We start from the raw sequence: 21,894 nt of genomic DNA, 5'->3' as shown, positions 1-21,894 counted from the left end.
TGAGACCACCAAGAGATGGGAGCAGAAAGGAGAAATACTTTCTCCACACGTGGTATGTTTTTCAGGACTCAAGGAGCACTGAGTCATTAGCTTTGCCCTTAAAAAAATTTTTTTTTTAATTTATTTCTTTTGTCTGGGCTGGGTCTTTGTTTCTGCACAGGTCTTGCTGTAGCCGCAGCAAGTGGGGCTACCCTCTAGTTGTGGTGTGTGGGCTTCTCATTGTGGTGGCTCCTCTTGTTTTGGAGCTTAGGTTATAGAGCATGGGCTTCAGTAGTTGGGGCTTGTGGGCTCTAGAGCACGGGCTTAGTAGGTGGGGCACACAGGCTTAGTTGCTCCAAGGCATGTGGCATCTTCCTGGATTAGGGATCCAACTATGTCTTCTGCATTGGCAGGCAGATTCTTTACCACTATGAACCACCAGGGGAGCCCTGCTTCTCTCTTTATAAATACATTTAGTAATGTTTTTAAGCACCTGTACAGTGCTCAGTCTCTGTACTGGACTTTATGGATGAACCAAAGAAGCATAAGATGCAGTTCTTGCTTTCCAGGACCAAAAAAATCTCACTTAAGGGCCCAAAATAATTATTATAAAACAAAAATAAATAATTATAACACAAAGCACACACAGACCTGAGTTCAAACCCCAGCTCTGCCACTTATTAGCTTTGTGACCTTGAACAGTCACTTAACTTCTCTGTACATCTATTTCCTCACCTGTGAAACAGAGCAACCTGGTGAGGTCATCACAAGGTTTAGAATAGCTGCTCCATATAAGGGACTTGGCACAAGGTAGGCCCTTAGAAAATCTGAGTTCCTTTGTCTTCAAACCACATCGTAGTTAAATAGAAGTTAAACTAAAGACCTATTGCAAAACTGCCTGTAAGTCATTGCCAAGTGAAATGCCGTGAAATAAAGGCTCTTGGAGTTTGGGGGAGAGGAGAACCGTTCAAGCTGAGGTGGGTGGAAGAGCTTTTTTCATGAAGAAGGGATGTGCCTGGCATCCTGCAAGGATGGACTGATTTGCTCAGATACATCATGGGAACCTTGTTTCCTGCACCAAAGATAAGGGATAAAGATTTGGATGCCTAAGACAGAAGTGGCATGTGGAAGACTGAAGAAAGTCATTCAGTTACCCACCCAATGCCCAGACCACTGATACTGTTTGTCCTTGAGCTGCCAGTTCTCACTGTCCATCTGTCTCAATGCCTTTGAGCCCACTTTGAATGCATTGTCCTTCCTCTTGCAGTAATCAGAGTCCACTGGGCAATAGTAAATGAGTCAGAGGACAGGTATGTACCTAGGAGAAAAGAAATGCTAAAGGACAGAGATGTGTTCATCCCAGTGCTCTTCACAAAGTATTGCTTTGAGCAAAAATACATAGAGAAACTTACTTGCAGAAGGTATTCATAACAACCACCAGCTATTGTAAATTATGTTTTGTTCCCAAGTATCAGCTCCCTCGGGTTTCCCTGGTGGCTCAGATGGTAAAGAATCTGCCTGCAAGGCAGGACACCCAGGTTTGATCCCCGGGAGTGGAAGATCCCCTGGAGAAGGAAATAGCTACCCACTCCAGTATTCTTGCCTGGAGAATTCAATGAACAGAGGAGCCTGGAGGGCTGCGGTCCATGGGGTCACAGCCAGACACGACTGAGCGACTTCCACCACCATCACCATCAGCTCCCTCTTCTGTAAGAGAATCACACCTCTCTTCTTTGCCAGAACTCTCTGAGGATGGAGTATAATGGTATCCCACTGACTTTAGGATAGCCAATAGAATGTGAGAGAATGCAACAGGCACCACATCAGAGCAGAAACATTAGATGCATCTCATGATTTATTTGGTCTCATGTTCTTCTCTTCTTAGATGATGCTACTGTCAATCTGTATCCCAGAATAAGAAAGCTTGGCGCTCAAGGGGAGCTAAGCACAGCCAAGTCATGACAGATAAAGACCAGTAGACCAGAACACCCATGAACTAGATGTGTTTGTTATTGTAAGCCACTGAGGTGTGGAGGTTGTTTGTTGACACAGGCAAAAGCTGACAAGTACATCAACATTAACTGAATACTTGTTCAGTGCTGACACTATCCTGAGCATACATGTGTGTTCTCTCATTTAATCTTCACATTAATCATGCAAGGTAGTGTTTCATCCAGTGTTTTCTATTGTAAACATCAGAAAATTACTCTGGCTGTGTACAAAAGGAAGTACAAGAGGAAGACTTCTGCTTCCAGCCAAGAGGGAACAACAGAGGCTGGATGTGCTCTCATACCCAAAAGAACTAAAAAGGATATGAGATATATAAAACTGTGGTTTTTAAGATATTAGATGATGGGCAGTGAAAGACAGTAATCTCTGAGATATGGGAGCTTCCAGGTTATGGTGCGAAAAAAGGGGAAGCCTGGCAGAGCTTAGTGATCTCCTTGGTTTGGGAATATGCAGCTGAGAGCAGAAGGCCAAGGCAACTAAAATTTACAGGGAAGCATACTGGAAAAGAGAAAGCTACACAAAGAGAGAACCAGGGAGATTTTCAAAAGGTGCCCCTCAAAGATGCAGTTGAGCACAGGTCAGAGCATGCATAAGATGAAACTCTAAGGTGTGGGAAGTAATACCAACAAAACTAGAGGGAACAATCCCTGGAGTTCACCTAAGAATAGAAATAGTACCTCTCCCCACCAGCCAGAGTTGACATCAGGCAAAATACAAAAAGGGTCTTGCTCCACAATGGGAAAAAATTTACCAGGCATGCAAAGAAGCAGGTACCTACAACCCCATAACCCAAAGGGAGGAGAAAAATCGATCCATTGAAACTAACCCAAAAATGACCCAGATAACAGAAGTACTAGATAAGGAAATTTTGAAAAGTATGACTGTATTCCGTATGTTCAAGATTCTAGAGGAAGGATTGAATATGTTAAATAAAGACATGGGAGATATAAAAAAGGTCCAGGTTGAATTTATCTTTTTTATTGGAGGGTAATTGCTTTACAGTGTCGTGTTAGTTTCTGCTGTACAACAAAGTGAAGCAGCTGCAAGTGTACCTGTTCCTTCTCTCCCGGACCTCTCCCCCACCCCACCCCCATCCCACCTCACCAGGTCAACACAGAGCTCTGAGTGAGCTCCCTGTGCTGAATAGCAGCTTTCCTCTAGCTCTCTATTTTACACATGGCAGTGTATCTATTTTACACATGGTAGTGTATCTATTTTACACATGTAGCTGTCTATTCTACACATGATACCACTACAATGGCAGAGAGAAAAGAGGCCTCTTGATGAGGGCGGAAGAGGAGAGTGAAAAAGATGGATAAAACTCCATTATTAAGAAAACTAAAATCATGACATCTGGTCACATCACTTAATAGCAAATAGAAGGGGAAAGGGTGAAAGCAGTGACAGATTTCCTCTTCTTGGGCTCTAAAATCAACGCAGATGATGACGCAGCCCTGAAATGAGAAGACGATTGCTTCTTAGAAGGAAAGCTATGAAAAACTTAGACAGTGTATTAAAAAACAGAGTCATCACTTTGCTGAAAAAGGTCCATATAGTCAAGGCTATGGTCTTTTCAATAGTCATATATAGATGTGAGAGTTGGACCATGAAGAAGGCAAAGCATGAAGAACTGATGCTTTCAAACTGTGGTGCTGGAAAAGACTCTTGAGAATCCTTGGGACAGCAAGGAGATCAAGCCAGTCAATCTTGAAGGAAATCAACCCTGAATACTCATTGGAAGGACTAATGCTGAAGCTGAAGCTCTGATACTTTGACCACCTGATGTGAAGAGCTGACTCACTGGAAAAGATCCTGGTGCTGGGAAAGATCGAAGGCCGAAGGAGAAGAGGGTGACAGAGGATGAGATGGTTGGATGGCATCACTGATTCAATGAACAGGAATTTGGACAAGCTCAGGGAGATGGTGAGGGCCAGGGAGGCCTGGCATGCTGCAGTCCACAGCATCACAAAGAGTGGACATGACTTGGTGACTGACTGACAACAGTAAGTGTATATGTGTCAATGCTGCTCTCCCAAGTCATCCCACCATCCCTTTCCCCCACTGTGTTCATATCCAGGCTGAATTTCTAGAAACAATTCTACAATGTCCATGATGAAAATATACTGGGTGGGATTAATTGTAGATCAGATGTAGTAGAAGGAAAAGTTAGTGAAACTGAAGACATAGAAATGGTTTAAAATGAAGCACAGAGAAAAAACAGATGAAAAATCTAAATGGAATAGCAGCAAGCTGTGGGGTAATTTCAGGCAGCCTGTGCAGGTGGAGTAGGGCTCCTTGCAGGAAATGGAGTGGGCAGAAAAATATTTGAAGAAATAAGAACCCCCATATTTCTCAATATGAAGAAAACTCTAAACCCACAAATCTAAAAAGTTTAAAGAAACTCAAACATAAGAAACATAAAGAAAACTACACCAAAGCACATCATAATTGAATTGATTGAAACCACTGATAAAGAAAAACGATTGAAAATAGCCAGGGAAAAGGAGGGAACATTACATACAGAGGAACAAAGAGGATAACAGCAGATTTTTTTTTTTTGGTCAGAAACAATTTAATATAAAAGACCATGAAGCAACATCTTTATTTTTTTCATTTATTTTTATTAGTTGGAGGCTAATTATTTTACAATATTGTAGTGGTTTTTGCCATACATTGACATGAATCAGCCATGGATTTACGTGTGTTCTCCATCCCGATCTCCCCCTCCCACCTCCCTCCCCATCCCATCCCTCTGGGTCATCCAAGTGCACCAGCCCCGAGCACTTATCTCATGCATCCAACCTGGGCTGGCGATCTGTCTCACACTTGATAGTATATTTGTTTCAATGCTATTCTCTCAGAACATCCCACCCTTGCCTTCTCCCACAGAGTCCAAAAGTCTGTTCTATACATCTGTGTCTCTTTTTCTGTTTTGCATATAGGGTTATCATTACCATCTTTTTAAATTCCATATATATGCATTAGTATACTGTTTATCTTTCTGGCTTACTTCACTCTGTATAATGGGCTCCAGTTTCATCCATCTCATTAGAACTGATTCAAATGTATTCTTTTTAATGGCTGAGTAATATTCCATTGTGTATATGTACCATAGCTTCCTTATCCATTTGTCTGCTGATGGGCATCTAGGTTGCTTCCATGTCCTGGCTATTATAAACAGGCAGCAACATCTTTAAAGCAATGGAAGAAAAACAAAAAATCCATCAACCTAAAATTCCTTATTAAGAAGAAAAATTTAAAAGTGAGGGTATGGAGAAGGAAATGGCAACCCACTCCAATATTCTTGCCTGGAAAAGTCCATGGACAGAGGAACCTGGCGGGCTGAAGTCCATGGGGTTACATGACTGAGCATGTGTGCACGAGGGTGGAGGGAGATGGGTTGGTAGCAATAAGGTGGTAGAACTAAAAAATAAATAAATAAATAAATAAAAGTGAGGGTAAACAAGGCTTTTTCAGATAGACAAAAGCTTCAAGAACTCACCACCATCAGACCTGTACTATAAGACCCATACAGGTTAAAAGTAAAAGGATAGAAAAGATATACTATGCTAACACTAATTTTAAAAAGAAGTGAGAGCATATTTAACAATAGCAAACAAAAGAGATTTCAGAGCAGAGAGTATTAGCAGGCACAAAGAGAGACAGTTCATAAAGGAACATCGGTGTTTTGGAACACCTCAAAAGTATATGCACCTTAAACAAGGCTTCAAAATACGTGAAACAAAAAGGGATAGAACTGTAAGAAGCAGCAAACAGATTCACAAGTATACTTATATACCCTCTCTTAATGATTGACAGAACAGATGAACAGAAAATCAGTAAGAATATAGGAGACTTGAGTAACACAGCTAACCTGATGTCATTGGTCTTTCCAGAGCAGTTCACCTGACAGTAGCAGAATACACATTCTTTTCAAGGGCTCAACTTTATACTTTTATAAAGCTCAACTGTATTCTGAGCCGTAAAATAAATTTCAGTGAATTTAAAACTGTTCAAGTTATAGGAAGAATGACCACATAGAAATGTTAGGAATCAATACTGGAGTGATGTCTGGAAAATCTTCAAATATTTGGAAACAAAATAACTAAATTCTAAGTAAGCTATGTGTCAAAAAAATTACAATGTCTTTTGAATTGAATGTACATAAAAACACTATGTTGCAAAATCTGTGAGATACAGTACTTAGAAAATAATGTATGGCACTAAAGGCCTATATTAGACTAGAAAAATGGTCTAAAGTAAATGATCTCAGCTTTCCACCTTAAGGGAAAGAGCAAATAGATGCCAAAAGTAAGCACAAGAAAGGAAAGAGAGCCAAAAAAGCTTAGAGAAAATAAATGAAAACAAAAGTTGATTATTTGACACCATCAATAAAATTGATAAACTGCTAGCCAGACTGAACAAGCAAAATAAGAGAGAAAGGCCCAAAATACCAGTATTAGAAATAAGAAAATTGACATCACTACAGAAATTCTCATGAAATAAAAAGATAATAAGGAAAAATTATGAACTCCATGCCAATATAGTCAACAATTATGTGACATGACAAATGTCTTGAAAGATATAAACTACTATAGTTCATTCAAAAAGCAACAAACACAATAGCTCTGTATCTATTTTAAAATAATTGAATTTCTGTTTAAAACTCTCCCCATAAAGAAAACTCCAGGGCCAGATTATTTCACTGGTGAATTCCATAAAACATTTAAGGAGAAATATTATCATTTCTATATTTATTTTTTCTTAGAATAAAGAAGAATGTTAAAAAAGAAAAAAGAAGAATGTTGTTAATTCATTCTTTTCTTTTTCCTTTTTAGCGCAATTTGTTAACTCATTCTTGAAATCCAGTCTTAGTTTGGTATCAAAGCAAGACAAAGATATTACAAGAAAAGAAAAGCACAGACAGTATTCTTCATGAATATAGACACTAATGGAAATGCAACCATGTAGTAAAAGGACAATATATCATAGCCAGGTAGGATTTATCCCAGGAATGCAAAGCTAGTTCCACTAAAACCCAATAAATGTAATTCACTCTATGAGTAGATTTAAGAAGAAAGGAAATTGGGAAATCACAAAATGACTTGGAAGGCTAGAGAGCAAGATCCAGGAAAAAGGAAAAAAAACATTAAAAAGGCAGAAACAACAAAATCAACAACAAATGCAGTGCACAGAAATACAGCTGGAATCACACCCCATACCCAATCTACTGAGTTGCCATTGACAGCACTGATCGTTGGGTGTGGGAGTGCGTACCACAGCTGATGGCGTCCTTGGGGGCTGGATGTTGCTGCTGCCAATGCCTCCATCAGAACGAATTCTCCACCATTTTGCTTTTTTTTTTTTTGGAATAGTTGGTTCCAGTTTTGAAAACCCAGGAGGAAGGATGTGATTAGCTAAGCTGTCAGGAAGACTGGAAAAGGGAAGGTAACAGAAGGAGTTCTTAGTTGCCAACTGCAGAATCCACTCCACTTATTTCATGCAGGTGGGGACTTAGTGAAGCAGAATAAATAGCTTATGGAATCATTGGGATTGTTGAAAACTAGGCTCTGGATGGAACTTTCAGGAAAATTCTGTCGACACTGCAGAATGGGCCTGGTAAGGGAGCTTCTGCCACAAATGAGATGAGGAAGCTGCCACTCTCACTCTGATTCCAGAAAAGAGCTTCCTCTACTTCCCCAGAAGTACCAGCCAGAGGGGATTCCATAGGCCTAAAGAATGTTCTAAAGGAGCGAACTTCTGAATCTAACTGGTATGTTTGTCTGGCAGAATCCGGATCACAGCCACATCCAGGGCAAGGGAGGCTAGGACATGAAGAGGTTTTATTTGCTTGATTTTACCAAAAATAAAATGCAATGAGCATTGCAAGAGATTTGAGAGCAATGACTGGGAACTGGTTTGTTTTGTTTTGTTTTTTTTACCCTGCAGCCTGGCACGTGCAATATTAGTTACCCGACCAGGGATGGAACCTGTGTCCCCTGCAGTGGCAGTGCAGTCCTAACCACTGGACCACCAAGGAGGTCCGATGGGCACTGGGCTTTTTGTTCATCTGTAGGACGCAGAGTTGCTTGGATTCATGTGGAGGGGAACTTCTCAGGCTTGGAGAGGTGGTTCAACTGCTCAGTATTTCAATGTGAGAAATGCCACTAAAGAAAGGTACTTTAAACAAAAGTCTTTCTTGAACTTGTTACAATATTGCTTCTGCTTTATGTTTTGTTTTGTTTTGTTTTGGCTACAGGCATGTGGGATCTTAACTCCCCATCCAGGGATCAAACCCGCACGCCCTGCATTGAAGGCAAAATCTTAACCACTGGACCACCATGGAAGTTCCCTACATAAAGGTACACTTATTAGTTCCATTTTCCAGGCATTTGGTAACCCGTGCAAGATCACAATATGAAGAACAAACATTTGCCAAGCCCTTATAGACAGCACCTCCTTTAATCCTTACAACTCTATGTGGTAGACAGTATCTCAACCATTTTATATAAACGTGAGGATTACAGAAATCGATTAGAAGGCTAAAACCCTGTGGTGTGACCCTGCTGTGATCTGTCCTCTGTCTGCCACCTCATCCCAGTGTACCAGGGTCCAGGACTCTGAGCATAGTGTGCATGTGCATGCTTGTGTGTGTCCTTAATATCTTATCCTGCACCAAGTTCAGCATTCACTGGGTGAATTTGGGTGTGTCTGTGACTGAGTCACACTTGTCTACTTTCTTGCTACAGATTAACTAGGGTGTATCCCAGAGTCCTGGGGTGCTCAGTCCTCTGGGCACCAATAGCTCTGCTTATCTAGGACAAAAACAGCGACGAGAACGGGAATGGAATAACCTGAGATCTGCAACTATGTCAGTATGCAAATCATTTGTATGCAAATAAGTCCAAGGGAATAGTGTTGGGGATCCCTAGGTCAGTCATTGTGGTAACGTGTAAATGATGCAAATTATTTTCAGTGCATTTGACCCTCCATGTTTTGCGGCTGGACTGAAACAGTTCTTAAAAATAGACTGTATTTTTAGGGCAGTTTTAGGAACACAGAAAAATGGAGTGGAAGGTACAGAGATTTCTCATACCCTTCCTGCCGTAACACATGTAAAGTCTCCCCCATTATCAGCATTCCCCACCAGAGTGGTACATTTGTTACAATGGTGAACCTGCATTGACATATCATTAGCTCCCAAAGTCTGTAGTTTGTCTTATGGTCACTCTTGGTGTACATGCTATGGGTTGACAAATGTCTAATGACCTTCATCTACCATGATAACATCACACAGAGTAGTTTCACTGCTCTAAAAATCTGTGCTCCACCTATTCATCCCTCCCTCCCTCCTAATCATTGACTAACAGTGATCTTTTTACTGTCTCCATACTCTTTTACCTTTTTCAGACTGTCATATAGTTGAAATCATACTATACGTAGCCTTTGCAGACTGGCTTCTTTCACTTTGTAAGAAATACAAATTTGAGTTTCCTCCATGTCTTTTCATGCCTTGAGAATTTGTTTCTTCTTAGTACTAAATAATATGGCTTCTCTGGTGGTTCAGACAATAAAGAATCTTCCTTCAATGCAGGAGACCCAGATTCAATCTCTGGGTTGGAAAATTCTCTGGAGAAGGAAATGGCAACCCACTCCAGTTTTCTTGCCTGGAGAACTCCATGGACAGAGACGCTTGGCAGGCTACAGTCCATGGGGTGGCAAAGAGTCGGACGTGACTGATTAATATTCCATTCTGTAAATGTACCACAGTTTATTTATCCATTCACCTACAAAGGACATCTTTGTTGCTTCCAAATTTTGGCAATTATGAATAAAGCTGTTATAAACATCCATGTGCAAGTTTTTGTGTGAAAACTTCAATTCCTCTGGGTAAATACCAAGGAGTGTGATTGTTGAACTGTATAGTTAAAGTAAAGAGCCTGCTGATGAAAGTGAAAGAGGAGAGTGAAAAAGTTGGCTTAAAGCTCAACATTCAGAAAACTAAGATCATGGCATCTGAGCCCATCACTTGATGGCAAATAGATGGGGAAACAGTGGAAACAGTGGCAGACTTTATTTTGGGGGGCTCCAAAATCACTGTAGATGGTGATTGCAGTCATGAAATTAAAAGATGCTTACTCCTTGGAAGGAAAGTTATGACCAACCTCGACAGCATATTAAAAAGCAGAGACATTACTTTGCCAACAAATGTCTGTCTAGTCAAGGCTATGGTTTTTCCAGTAGTCATGTATGGATGTGAGAGTTGGACTATAAAGAAAGCTGAGCGCCGAAGAATGGATGCTTTTGAACTGTGGTATTGGAGAAGACTCTTGAGAGTCCCTTGGACTGCAAAGGAGATCCAACCAGTCCATCCTAAAGGAGATCAGTCCTGAATATTCATTGGAAGGACTGATGTAGAAGTTGAAACTCCAGTACTTTGGCCACCTGATGCCAAGAGCTGACTCATTGGAAAAGACCCTGAGACTGGGAAAGATTGAAGGCAGGAGAAGAAGGGGACAACAGAGGATGAGATGGTTGGATGGCATCACCAACTCAATGGACATGAGTTTAAGTAAACTCTGGGAGTTGGTGATGGATAGGGAGGCCTGGCATACTGCAGTCCATGGGGTCTCAAAGAGTCGGACACAACTGAGCAACCGAAATGAATGAATGAGTGATGGTAAGAGTGCTTTCGTTTTATAAGAAAGAACCAAAGTGTCTTCCAGTGTGGCTCTTCCATTTTACGTTCCCCCAGCAGTGTGTGAGTGCCTATTGCTCCATACCCTGACCAGTACTGGTGCCACCAGTGTTCTGGACTTTGCCCATTTTAATGGAGGTGTAGTGGCATCTCATTGCTTTGATTTGCATCTCCCTGATGACCTTTGTTTTTTTTTTTTTTTTTCCCCTGATGATCTTTGATGTGGAGGATTGAAACAGTTTTTAGAACTTCTTTGAATGGGCTGGCCCGTGCTAGACAAGTCCACTCCTACAAGTGGGCCCAGGAAAACATTAGCATGGATGAAGGAGGGAAACTGGGAATGTTCATAGCAGCATTGTTCCTAATAGCCCCCAAACTAGAATTGATCTCAACACCCCTTGAAAGGACTATGAAAAAATAAATTGCTGGCAAAGATGCTTTCTTTTGACCAAACTTGAATGTCTCCTCTGCTCATCCAGGCCTGATCTTTGGCTTCCCTCTCCATCCCTGTAGAGTTTGAGTAAGAATCTTACTAAATCAGTTTAGCAAAACCTTCCCACACTTTTGTATCTGATTACCCTCAGTATCTGATCAAATATCATCCCTCAGGCTGGTCTGCCTTCAACAAGGACCCTGTTGAGTTAGTCTAGCAAGAATCCATCTTACCTCTGTGTTTGCTTTCAGCAATTTTCCATCCACGGACCCCACCCTCCACCTTGCTCCTTGGCTATAAATCCCTACTTGTCCTTGTACTCAAGTTGAGCCTGATGTCCCTCCCTGGCTATGAAACCCCATTGTAGTCCACACATCACCGCCCACCTACCCTCCCCAACTCCCACCGAAGAGTCTTCCTCACCATCTTCAACAAGTGTCATGAATAATTTTTTAACATTGTGTTTATTCACACAATAAGCTATCATAGCCAAGAAAATGAATGAGCTAGAGTTGCATGCATCATTATGGATGAATCTTGTTGTGTTCAAAAACCAAGTCTTAGAAAACTACAGGTAGTATAGCATCTTTTAATAACAGTCAAAAAACAAGTAAAACTAAGTAATGTTTAAGCAAGGGCTTCCCTCGTAGCTCAGTTGGTAAAGAATCTGCCTGCAATGCAGGAGACCCGGGTTCAATTCCTGGGTCAGAAAGATCGCCTGGAGAAGGAAGTGGCAACCTACCCCAATATTCTTGCCTGGAGAATGCTATGGACAGAGGAGCCTGGTGGGCTACAATCCATGGGTCACAAGAGTCAGACACGACTTAGCAACTGAACCACCACCACTACCAAATATATAGAGATATATATATGTATATACACAAACTGGGCTTTCCAGGTGGCACACTGGTAAAGAATCCACTTGCCAGTTCGGGAGATGCTAGAGACTTACTTTCCATCCCTGGGTCGGGAAGACTTCCTGGAGTAGGAAATGGCAAGCCATTCCAGTATTCTCACCTGGAAAATACCACAGACAGAGGGGTCTGGCAGGCTATAGTTGATGGGGTCACAAAAAGTCAAACAGAACTGAGTAAATGAACACTCACTGACACACACACACACATACAAACACACACACACACACACACACACACACACAGAGTTGACCCCTGGGTTTGACCCATACAAGTCCACTTATGTGTGAATGGTTTTCAATAAATATGTTCTACGAGATCTGTTCTATTGATCACAATAAACTGTGGAAAATTCTGAAAGAGATGGGAATACCAGACCACCTGACCTGCCTCTTGAGAAACCTATATGCAGGTCAGGAAGCAACAGTTTTGGACATGGAACAACAGACTGGTTCCAAATAGGAAAAAGAGTATGTCAAGGCCATATATTGTCACCCTGCTTATTTAACTTATGTGCAGAATACATCATGAGAAACACCGGGCTGGAAAAAGCACAAGCTGGAATCAAGATTGCAGGGAGAAATATCAATAACCTCAGATATGCAAATGACACCACCCTTATGGCAGAAAGTGAAGAGGAACTAAACCTCTTGATCAAAGTGAAAGAAGAGAGTGAAAAAGTTGACTTAAAGCTCAACATTCAGAAAACTAAGATCATGGCATATGGTCCCATCACTTCATGGGCAATAGATGGGGAAATGGTGGAAACAGTGTCAGACATTATTTATTTGGGTTCCAAAATCACTGCAGATGGTGATTGCAGCCATGAAATTAAAAGATGTTTACTCCTTGGAAGGAAAGTTATGACCAATCTAGATAGCATATTAAAAAGCAGAGACATTACTTTGCCAACAAAGGTCCATCTAGTCAAGGCTACAGTTTCTCCAGTGGTCATGTATGGATGTGAGATTTGGACTGTGAAGAAAGCTGAGTACAGAAGAATTGATGCTTTTGAACTGTGGTGTTGGAGAAGACTCTTGAGAGTCCCTTGGACCGCAAGGAGATCCAACCAGTCCATCCTGAAGGAGATCAGTCCTGGGTGTTCATTGGAAGGAACTCCAATGAAACTCCAATACTTTGGCCACCTCATACGAAGAGCTGACTCATTGGAAAAGACCCTGATGCAGGAGGAGAAGGGGATGACAGAGGATGAGATGGTTGGATGGCATCACCAACTCGATGGACATGAGTTTGAGTAAACTCCGAGGGTTGGTGATGGACAGGGAGGCCTGGCGTGCTGTGATTCATGGGGTCGCAAAGAGTCGGACACGACTGAGTGACTGAACTGCACTGAACTGAACTGAAAGAGATCTGTGGTTGGTTGAACCGCTGAATGTAGAACCTCAGACACAGAGGGCCAACTCTGAAGTTATATAAAGATTTTAAACTGTGAGGAGATTGGCACCCCTAACCCCTGGATTTGTTCAAGGGTTAACTGTATAGATATTTGAAAAAAAAATCTAAGAAAATGATAAGTCTTAACAAACTAAGAGTAGTTTTATGTGACAAGGAGGCAGAAAGATGGGCTAGGATAGTAGCACATGGGAGATGTAGGTGCCTTGGGTTGGATACCACATGCTTACATATTTAATATTATGAACACATGTGTAAATACATAAGGGCCATGCATGGGTTAATGATGAAAGTGTGTCATGAACCAAGGACTATGATTAATCCAATTCTCAGCACTGATCTCAGAAAGAAAGAGAGAGAGGGAGGGAGAGGAAGGAAGGGGGTAATGGAGATAGGTTTTCTTCCTCTCAGCCTGTCTTTCCTTCTTTCTGCCCTGCCTTCAGTCATTTCTTCCATGAACATCTATTGGCTGTCTGCTGCATACCTGGCATTAGGCTGGGTGCCAGCAGCACGGAGGTGAAACAGACACAGTTGTGCCCTTAGCAGAGCCACTGTCTGCTGCGGGAGTCTCACAGTCCCCAAAGGGTTTGCAAAGAGCAGTGACAGAAGGAAGACAACAAGCTGCTGTGGGGCTCCAAGAAAGGGGCCCTAACCCACAGGGGGAGGGGTACCGGGGAGGACCGTGATGCTCGGAGAAATTAGTGAGATGGAAATGGAAGAGAAATTAGTGAGATGGAAATGGAGATGGGAGGTGGGAGTGCAAAAGCTATAAAGATGAAAAAGACAGCTCACTCCTGGAAGTGCTCACATCTTGGGGGAGGAGAGGATGGCAAGAAAAGAGGCAACAGCAACAGTGAAATGGGGACCCCGAGGTGGGGGGAACAGGGGGGAGGGCACACACAGGACAGTGGACCCTGAGCCCAGGGTGTCGGGAAGGCTTCCTGGAGCAGAGGGTGTGCAGACAGGCAGAGAATCAGAGTTATCTAGGCAAAATCTGTGCCAGGGAGCAAGGTCAGTGTGTTCGAAGGCTGGTGTCAGGGATGAAGCGTGGCTCAGGGGGTCTTGGTGTGGCTTGGCCTAGAGCAAAGGTGCAGGAAACTGAGGCTAGCACCAGATTCAGCTAAAAAGTGGGAAAACCATCCTGTGGGCCATTCTCTGAAAGGGGTGGCAGGGGTGACTTTGAGGAGACAGCTTTGGTTGCAGAGCAGAAGTGAGGAAACAGAGCTGTTAGGGAAGGAGACAGTGGTGCATACGCTGCAGAGGGGCTTCCCAGATGGCACTAGTGGTAAAGAACCTGCCTGCCAATGCAGGAGACTTAAGAGACCTGGGTTCGATCCCTGGGTTGGGAAGATCCTCTGAAGGAGGGCATGGCAACTCACTGCAGTACTCTTGTCTGGAGAATCCTATGGACAGAGGAGCCTGACGGGCTACAGCCCATGGGATCGCGAAGAGTCAGACAATACTGAAGTGACTTAACACACAGGTAGGCACAAGCACTAGAGGGGACCAATCTCAGACAGGCCGTCCCACGCCATAGGCTAGGCTCAAATGAGGTTTCCTCTGAGGGAGGGCAGAAGACATGCCACCTGCACCCCGCATAGTCCTCCTCCCTGCCATACACCTCCTCGGAGCAAGTTTTTCCTCAACTTCTACTAAGTTACAGTTAACACTGAGAAGGAGATCATATTTGCTGAAACCTAGATTCCAAGTCAGCTGGGAGAAAGAGGCAGGCAAATGGTGGGGTTCCCAGCTTTGTATTAAATGTATTTAATTAATTAGTTTTTTTTTGGTTGCTCTGGCTCTTGGTTGCTGCATGAGGGCTTTCTCTAGTTGCAGCAAGTGGGGGCTACTCTTCATTGTGGTGCACAGGCTTCTTATTGAGGTGGCTTCTCTAGTTGCAGAGCTTGGGATCCAGGTGCAGGGGCTTTAGTAGTTGTGGCCCACAGGCTTAGTTGCTCTGCGGCATGCGGGATCTTCCCAGACCAGGGATCGAACCTGTGTTCCCTGCATTGCAGGTGGATTCTTAAGTATTGGCAAAGTCCACAGCTTTGCATTATAAACAGCGATTCTGGACCCCTGACAGTAGCAGCCCCTCCATGGACCTTCTGCTCCAGGCCTGACTTTGCCTTAGCCCAAGAATTCCAAGAATGCTGCAGATCTTTGTCTACTGCTGAGAAGTAGAAGAAAAAGATTTATTGAGTACCTACTCTGTATGTAAATGCTATAACACATAACCATACTCAGGAAATCCTTCTGTCCCCATTTTATAGTGAAAAAGCTAAGACTCAAAGGGCCTGAAATAAAATTAAACCCAAAGGCTGCCTGGCCATACCCGTGAAATACGTGTTTTCTTTGGAGTGAGACGGGCTAGTTCTTCAAGGGTTTGTTTTTTGAATCGCCCTTGGGTAGTTAAGAACATCTTGCATGAGTTATCTATTGGTGCACAATAGATTACCCCTGAAAATGAACAGCTTAATACAATGAACATTTATTATTTTACAGTTTCCGTGGTCAGGAATCTGGGCACAGTGTAGTTGAGTTTCTCTGATTCAAAGTCTCCCATGAAATTGCAATCAAGGTGTCAGACAGGGCTGCCTTCTCATATGAAGGCCCAGCTAGGACTGGAGGGTGGGATGAGCTTCTATGTTCACTCGCACGGTTGTTGGCAGCCTCTGTCCCCACCACATGGGCCTCTCCACAAGGCTGCTTCAGCACATAGCAGGTGACTTCTTCCAGAGAGCTAATTCAAAAGAAAGAGAGAGCGAGCGAACATGCAAGAGACAGTGTGCATGCTCAAAGCCGAAGCCACCATCTTTTATAACCTAATCTTGGCTGGGCCATCCATTACTTCCACATTATTCTCTTGGTGAGAAGCAAGTCCATGAGGCCGGCCACACCTAAACGGAGTGGTTGCACAAGGGTATGAAATCAAGGGGCAGAGATTGCTGGAGACATCTTAGAGGCTGCTTACCTCAATGTGAAGACTTTTATTAAATAACAGCCATGCTATTCTGACTTCTCCCAAAACAAGTCATTTTGCTTGGTATACAGGAACTGGAGTATTTTAGGGACACTTGGAGTGGTGTTGTGGCTACATCTTTGGGCCTAAGGCACATCTGGAGAGGTCAGCAAGTTGAACCTATCTGGAGCCTCCAGGGAACAATTAGTTTCTCAAACTGTGACCATTGTTTATTCCCTATCTTGCTTGAGGCTGTTGTGATATTTCCCAGCAAAGAGGGCAAGTGATGGGCATATGCCTCCCTCCCCTACCCTGTCAGCCAGACTAGGTTCAGGTGGAGAAACCACTGAAAATCTTTCAATTCCCTTTGGCTTCTGTATCTTTTCCCCAAAATTTTCTTTTCTCACCCCTCATCTGTGTCCATAGCCTCCTCAGTAACTTGCAGAGTAGGTGCTCCAGGAGTTTCCTGATGGGGGATAGAAAGGACTGCTGTGGAGACCCCCCCCTGCCCCAAATACAGTAAATGTGAGTGCAGGTCAGAATGCCACTCAGGTCAATTCAAAGTACATTTATTCAACATCTGTTCTGGGCTGGGTATAGAGAATTCAGACACGTATAAAAAGCATTCTTGCCCTTTGAGGAGGTTCACAACTTTAGGAGGGAGACACATACAAACAGGCAATGACAGAACAGTAGGATCAGTGTGATAAATACTTGATCAATACCCCCTTTGGCTGTCCCACCAATGGCTAACCTGGTTTGTGAAGTGTCGTCATTTGCTTGGACTGTATCAGGAGTTCCAAGCTTGCTTTCCTCTATCCATTCACTTCGCTGAGAGATCTTTGGAGAATGTAAATCTGATAAAGCATTACTTTGATTAAGTAAAGTAGTAAAGTCGCTCAGTCCTGTCCGACTCTTTTCGACCCCATGGACTGTAGCCTACCAGGCTCCTCTGTCCATGGGATTTTCCAGGCAAGAGTACTGGAGTGGGTTGCCATTTCCTTCTCCAGGGGATCTTCCCGACCCAGGGATCCAACCCGGGTCTCCAGCATTGCAGACAGACGCTTTACTGTCTGAACCACTAAAGGCCTCAAGTAATCTTGAGGAAAGATCAAACTCTAGTTGACTTCCAAGACCCTAGCCATTGTCCATCCCTCCAACCACATCTTAACTTATCGTTTACACTCCCGTACAAACCATAGGCTCCATGCTGTGATAGGTACCTAGACAGATGACCACCCTGTCCCTCTGTCTACAGGGCTAATTCATGTAGCCACCGCTACTAGGAAGCATTTCCAGATTGCCCTTCCTGAAAAAGGAGCCCCAAAGCTGCCATCTGTTTCCCTAGGCTGAGTTACCTCTTACTTGTCTCTGTCCCAGATAAGCCGGCACTCTGCACCTAGGCCGTTTGGTATCCGGTATAGAGAGGGCTGAGGTCAGAACAGATGATTGGGGAGTGAACTCAGCTCACCTCTGGGAGCACAAAAGGCACCCAGACCAGTAACTGTCAGTTTTCCAGAGAGAGCACAGATGCAACAGGCACCCTCCTGGCCTCCGCTCTGGCCACGCCCTCTTCCTCTGCTCCAGGCGGGCAATGGGGCGGCCCACCTTCAGTCCTGGCAGCAGGCAGAGTTGAAACACCTCTTTGCGCCGCGAGTGGTCGGGGGAAGCCTCCGAGAAGCAGGAGAGGTATGAAATTGGACTTTAGAAGATAAGCTGGAATCTGATCTTAAAAAAATAAAGTGTAGACACGCTCCTGAGGAAGAGGTCATTAAATCATGCTCTTTCCCCGGCTGCTATTTCCCACACAAGTTGGGTAAAGACAGCAAAGCTGCCGAATGATTGTGCGTGTCTCCTCCGGCTCTGGGGCACCCACCCTGGCGCTCCCGGCGCGCTTGAATGAATGGGGGTGGGGGGGGCGCGCATGAATGAGTGCGTGAGTGAGCGAGTTCGCGGGCTAGCGAGCGGGTGAATGGCGACCGCGCCGACTCGGCACGCGGGCGCGGGCTCCACTTCCCTCTCCCGCCAGCTGGTGGCCTCGGAAAGGTGGCGGCGCCGGCAGCGGCCCGAGCTGGGACGGGCCGGGGCGCGGGATGGTGGGGGAAGGGGCGTTCCCGGCGGCCGCGCCTTCCGCGGCTATTGGATTAGTGGCCTTCAGGGATGAGCTCAGCCGGATCGGCTTTCAGCTGCAGCCTCTGGGCCGGCCGGGAAGGCGGGGAGCGGGCGGCGGCGGAGGAGGAGGGGGAGGCGGCGGCGGCGGCGGCGGCGGCTGCAGCATCCAGAGCTGGCCGCGGCGGTCGGCGCGCCCGGCGCACAAAGACGCCCAGCCCCTTGGGGAGGGCGATGAGCGCACCGTAGCCCGGACCCGGGCCCCAGCTTCGAGCACCAATGCGCGCGCCCAGGGCGAGGGGGAAGACGCCGGGCGCGCTAGGGGCGGGAGGCAGAGGCGCGGCCCGTGCGCCTTGAGCTCGGGACTCGCCGCCCTCCAGGTCCAGCGCGGAGCTTAGGAACCGCTGGAGCGCGGGCCTTGGCGCGCCCCCGGGATCCGCGCAGAAAGACGCTTTCCCACTCCCACCCGACCCCCTGCGCCCTCCCGCCGCGTTGGAGCGCCAACTTCCCCAAGAACGCTCCAACTCCGGGCCACCCTGCCGGGCAGAGGGGGCGCTGCTGCAGGGCTCGAGCCGTGAGGACGCGCCCCTGGCCCCTGGGAACAAGCCGGCATCTTCGGGGTCGTTCGGGCGCCCCTGAGCGGGTGGCAGCGGCCGCAGACGCCTCTCCTCGGAGTCCAGGACCTGCCAGCGCTGGCGATTCCTCCAGGGCAGGCGCTTGCCCTCTCTTTTATGGTGAGTATTCTCCATCTTCTGGTAAGGGGCGCGCGGGAGCCGAGGTCTGGCCGCGCGGACCTGGTGCGGGCCGGCACCGGCCACAGTCCGCGCTCCTGGCGTGGGTCCGGTCCAGATCCCCGGGAATTCCTCTCTGCGGGCTGTGGCAATCCGAGCTGGTTGGTTTGCCTTTAGGCGTTTGGGGCCGGCCCCTGGTGTCATAGGTTCGAAGCCCGCTGCTTTTCTGCGTAATGGAGACACCACAAAAAAACTAACCTCCCCGCCCCCGCCCCAGTCACCCTTCTTGGGTTTAGGTCCCTGATCTGTCATTCACTGAATGAGTGACCTTGGGCAAGACGCCAAACCTCCGTTTCCTCATCCGTAGGATGGGGATGATAATGGTACCCTTTTAATAGGGCTCTTAGTAGCATCTATGGGGTGGTCCTCGTAACGTACGTAGACCTGTTCCTGACACATAAGAACCACTCGATCAAACGTTAGCCAGCTTATTATTAGCTGTACGAACCCAAGCGTGTCATCCAACTTTCCGGAGCTGCGGCCGTTCTTTCGTCGATGTACTGGGGACAGTAATTTCCAGGAGTCTGTTCGTCCGGGTTGGGGGGCGGGGGGAGTTCAGAGCGATGGAAGTCAAGCGCCTGGCACGCAGTGGGCACTGGTGAAATGGGGGCTGTTGTTGCTGTTTACTCTTGACGCTGGATAGTGAGGCTGGTCGCCCGGTCCGAGCGCTGCTTGGGGCCAGCTCCTGGCCTTGCTTGGAGACAAACTTGGCGATGCTTTGGAAGGGACGGGGTCGCGTGCAGTGTGAGTCACGAGCAGGGGAGGGGGCTGGGGTCTGGGAAGAAGGGAGGAGGCCAGAGCCTTGAGCGCGGCAATTGTGTCCGCCTTGGTAGCGCAAGACGCTCCACGGGCTCGGAGCCAGGAGGGGACGCCGAGCCCAGGACCTCTCCCTGAAGGGAGAAGAGTGGTTGGGGGGAGGTGGGGGAGTGGCCGCTCCCGCCTCCGGGATGGAGGAGCATGGGCTGTTGCGGACTGGCAGAGAGAGGAAGGCACTTCTGGGCTGCTAGCGCTAGGAGATGGAGAGCTCTCGGCTCTGGAGTAAGGCTTGAATTCGAATTCCGCCTCCACCACCAGCCCGCAGTGTGACCTTGGACAAGTACTCTAATCTTTCCCAGCTCAGTTTCCTAGTCTGCCCCAGCCTCCTCCTGGGGGAGTTTAGGGGTTGAAGGTAGGAGTTCTCTCCTCTCTAGGAATCAGAGCCACCATCCTCCATGCACCTTCCGTCTCCCTGCAATCAATGAGCATAAATCAGGAAGACGTGCCTGAGCTTGGGGGAAACGCTATTAAAAGGAGAATACAGGAGCTGCCCGCCCTTCCCCCCTCCAGGCGGTCATTGCACCTAAGGAAGAAGCGCCCCTGCAACACACCTCTCCGGCCTCTCCCTCTCTTTCCCCCTTGATGCCCCTCTCCTCCAACTCAATTCTGCAGTCTCTGTCACTGAGACTGATGGGGGATCCCTGTTCATCCTCCACAACTCCATTTTTCAAGAAGTGCTGCTGATTAATGGAGTTTGTAGAAAGACACCGTGTTGGTAGCTTGATACAAAGATGTTTGCCACAAGACACCATCCTCCTGAGATACATAACCCTCTGATAGATTCCATTTTACAAACTTCCTTTAAAAGTACCAATAAAAGGAATTTAAGCCACCTTGGGCCAACAACAAACCAAACCATTTTAGTAAAATATCTCTCCAGTCTGTATTTCTTTCTATATTAGCTTAAAAGACTGGTAAACTTAGTTATATGAGAAGAAAATTTACAGGGACATCACCAGAAACAATGAAAAGATCTATAACAAACTGGGAGAATGGTCACTCCTGTCACAAAGGGCTCATCTCTTTAATGTGTAAAAATGTTCTCAAGTCAACAAGAAAAAGACTATTCACTGTTCACATGCACAAAGTAAAACTGAAATAACAAGCACATGACAAGTTGCTCTACCTCACTCAATAAGAAAAATTCAAGTTCAAACTACAAGACAATTTTCACATATCACATTAGCAAATAATAATCATTTATCAGAAACATCTTTTAAAAATATAAGATAGATCAAATCCCTCCTAGTCTTAGAATTTCCTCGAGGCTGCCCAGGAGTAAGATTAAAGTGCCTCCAAAGACCTACAGGTCTGGTTCCTGCCCCCTTTCACCCCTTTCTCACTGTTTTCCTCTCTTATTAACTTCCACCCCCTGACCTTTTGGGCTTTGCTCCAACACTTCAAAGACTTTTTCCTTGGCTTTTATCAAACCTGGCTCCTCCTCACTTAGACAGGCCTGTCCTTGGGGAGCTTCACTTCTACTCCAGAAAGTAGCCAAGACCTGGGCCAGTACTGAATTCCCCTCCTCTTTGGGAAAAGATCTAGTTCCATTCACCCTACAGGGGCTACTTGATTCTCCCCAAGAGAATGATGCCTGACGTGGTTACATAGTCAGGTTCTTCAAGGGTCCCTTCTTTGTTGGTACAGGAAGGAAGGGTCTCAGGCAACCTTGAAGTTAGAACAGGCCACTGGGTGCAGAAAATCAGGGGGTGTGGAGGTACCTGAAGCAAAGTTACCAGACGTCTCTGCCTCAGAGTCATTTAAAAAACTAA

The 21,894-nt window shown here is 45.7% G+C and overlaps 1 protein-coding gene across 1 annotated transcript in view; it reads left to right on the top strand.

The window, feature by feature from the left end:
- Positions 1-18,392: 18,392 nt before the first annotated feature.
- Positions 18,393-21,894, top strand: part of SPSB4 (splA/ryanodine receptor domain and SOCS box containing 4) — an 88,184-nt gene continuing 84,682 nt past the window's right edge. Inside the window, exon 1 of the mRNA XM_070466675.1 lies at positions 18,393-19,249. The gene's annotated coding sequence lies outside the window, so the exon portion shown is untranslated. The remainder of the gene's footprint in view (positions 19,250-21,894) is intronic.

Source organism: Odocoileus virginianus, chromosome 4 (assembly GCF_023699985.2).
Source record: "Odocoileus virginianus isolate 20LAN1187 ecotype Illinois chromosome 4, Ovbor_1.2, whole genome shotgun sequence".
Lineage (NCBI taxonomy): Eukaryota > Metazoa > Chordata > Mammalia > Artiodactyla > Cervidae > Odocoileus > Odocoileus virginianus.
The sequence above is the reverse complement of the archived record's forward strand: the minus strand, read 5'-3'. Positions and strand labels throughout refer to the sequence as shown.